This window comes from Otolemur garnettii, unplaced genomic scaffold, assembly GCF_000181295.1.
Source record: "Otolemur garnettii isolate 467f Iridium unplaced genomic scaffold, OtoGar3 scaffold00099, whole genome shotgun sequence".
NCBI classification, from domain to species: domain Eukaryota; kingdom Metazoa; phylum Chordata; class Mammalia; order Primates; family Galagidae; genus Otolemur; species Otolemur garnettii.
The window spans coordinates 1,854,300-1,857,453 of record NW_003852494.1 but is presented as its reverse complement, the minus strand read 5'-3'; positions in this window follow the sequence as shown (position 1 = coordinate 1,857,453).

Below are 3,154 nucleotides of genomic sequence, written 5' to 3'. Positions count from 1 at the left end.
TATATATATATATTTCAGTAATATATCTGAAATGGGTTCCTTCTCTGGAAGTTTTCTCCCTTCTAAAAAAAAAAGAGTTCGTTCTTTCATTCATTAATTGACCCAGATTAAGACCTTGAAGAAGGATTTCCTTCCTTTCTCCTCTACACACACACAATGAATAAAATATCCATTCAAAGAACTTAAAATGAGCAGAATAATATTAGAGAACTTCTCTGGCAACTTAATTGCTTCTGTGGCTCAAGACTATTAAGAGCCTGAATATAAAGAGTGAAAGAATCATCCAGTTTTTAAGATTGAATGCTCAGAAGTTCCAGAACTTTATGAAAAACATGAGCTCCAAAGCTTTAGCTGGGCAATATGAAACCACTCTGAATTTTCTTTTTTTTTTTTTTTCTGCAGTTTTTTGGCAGGGGCCGGCGCCCTACTCCTTTGAGCCACAGGCATCACACACCACTCTGAATTTTCTAATTTGGCTTGATAATGACTGGCTAATTTTTCCCTTAAAATCAAATTAGGCTTAAGATCAAGTGTATAGGCTGAGTGCAGTGGCTCATACCTGTAATCCTAGTACTCTGGGAGGCTGAGGCAGGTGGATTGCCTGAGCTCAGGAGTTCAAAACCACCCTGAGCCAGAGTGAGACCCTGTCTCTAAAAATAGACAGGCATTGTGGTGAGTTCCTGTAGTCCCAGCTACTTGGGAGGCTGAGGCAAAGAGGATCACTTAAGTCCAAGAGTTTGAGGTTGCTGTGAGCTGTGATACCCTGGCACTCTACCGAGGGCGACAAAATAACACTCTGAAGAAAAAAAAAGATCAAATATATATTCTTTTCCCTCTTTCTCTGCTTTTCTTTCTTTCTCTCTCTTTTTTTTTTTTTTGAGACAGAGCCTCAAGCGGTTGCCCTGGGTAAAGTGCTGTGACATCACCACTCACAGCAACCTCCAACTCCTGGGCTCAAGAGATCCTCTTGCCTCAGCCTCCCAAGTAGCTGGGACCACAGATGCCCACCACAATGCCCAGCTATTTGGGGGATATAGTTGTCATTGTTGTTTGGCAGGCCCGGGCTGGATTTGAACCCACCGGCTCTGGTGTATGTGGCTTGTGCCTTAGCCACTTGAGCTACAGATGCTGAGACTCTTTCTTTCTCTTTTTGGGACAGGGTCTTGCTTTGTCACTCAGGCCAGAGTGCAGTAGTGTCATCATAGCTCATCGTAACCTCAAATTTCTGGACTCAAATTTAATTATCCTGCCTCAACCACTTGAGCAGCTGGGACTATAGGCACGCACCACCATATCTGGCTATATTCTTGAGTGCTAGTAGAAACAGGGATTTTTTTAAAGACTAAATATGAAATGCTATGGATAGGTTTCCAATTTGTTCTGATCAATCTCTGAAACTTTGCAGAGTTAAGTTCTGACTTTGATTTCTAATATTAGGAAGGTTTTTGTTTGTTTGTTTGTTCTAGTTCCATGTGTGAACTAGATTGGAAGGAATGTAAAATGGTATAACACAGTGGGAAAACATGTCAGTTCTTCAAAAAGGTAAAGACAGAGTTTAAAAGTCTAGAACTGGTTCAGGTGTGACAGCTCATGCCTGTAACCTAGCACTCTGGGAGTGAATTGCTTGAGCTCAGGCGTTTGAGACCAGCCTGAGCAAAACTTCGTTGCCCTTGGTAGAGGGCTTTGGCGTCATAGCTCACAGCAACCTCAAACTCTTGGGACTTAAGTGATCCTCTTTGCCTCAGCCTCCCAAGTAGCTGGGACTACAGGAACTCACCACAATGCCCATCTATTTTTAGAGACAGGGTCTCACTCTGGCTCAGGCTGGCCCTCTGACTCTTGAGCTCAGGAAATTTACCCACCTCAGCCTCCTAGAATGCTAGGTTTACATGCAAGTAGGAAGGTTTTTTAAACGAACTTTTTTTTTTTTTTTAAGACAAGAGTCTTACTATGTCGCCCTTGGTTGAGTACCATGGCAACACAGCTCACAGCAACCTCCAACTCCTGGGCTCAAGCGATTCTCTTGCCTCAGCCTCCCAAGCAGCTGGGACCACAGGCACCTGCCACAACCCCTGGCTATTTTTTTGTTGCAGTTGTCATTGTTGTTTTAGCTGGCCTGGGCTAGGTTTGAACCCACCAGCCTCTGTGTATGTGTCTGGAGCGGTAACAGCTGTGCTATGAGCACCAAGCCTAAATCAACTTTTTATTGATACATAATATTTGTGTATATTTAATGGGGTACATGTGATGTTTTGTTACATACATACTGTGTTTCCCCCCAAATAAGACCTACCCAAAAAAATAAGCCCTAGCAGGATTTCTATGCATTTGTTAAATATAAGCCCTACCCCAATAATAAGACCTAGTGATGGGCATGGATATGCTGCATAGCCACATCATGCATTTTGGCATGGAGTAAGACATCCCCTGAAAATAAGCCCTAGTGTGTCTTCTTGAGAAAAAGTAAATATTAGACAGTATCTTATTTTCAGGGAAACACGGTAGAATGTGTAATGATTAAGTCAGAGTATTTAAGGTATCTGTCATCTGAGTATTTTTTTTGAGACATAGTCTCATTCTGTTGCCCCAAGTTAGAGTGCTATGCCATCATAACTGACAGCAACCTCAAACTCTTGGGCTCAAGTGATCTTCTTCAGCCTCAGAATAGCTGGGACTACAGGAGCCTGGCAAGATGCCTGGCTGGTTTCTCTATTTTTTTTTTTTTTTAAGACAGAGTCTCAAGCTCTCACCCTGGCTAGAATGCTGTAACATCACAGCTCACAGCAACCTCTAACTCCTGGGCTCAATTGATTCTCCTGCCTCTGCCTCCCAAGTAGCCTGCCACAGTGCCTGGCTATGTTTTATTGGTTGCAGCTGCCATTGTTGTTTGGCGGGCACAGGCTGGATTTGAACCCACCAGCTCAGGTGTATGTGGCTGGCACCTTAGCCGCTTAAGCCACAGGCGCCGAGCCTTTCTATTTTTTTAGTAAAGACAGGGTCTCGGCTCGGCGCCTGTAGCTCAACCAGCTAAGGCGCCAGCCACGTACACCTGAGGTGGCGGTTCGAATCCCCAGCCCAGACCCGCCAAACAACAATGACGGCTGCAACCAAAAAATAGCCGGGCGTTGTGGCGGGCGCCTGTAGTCCCAGCTAC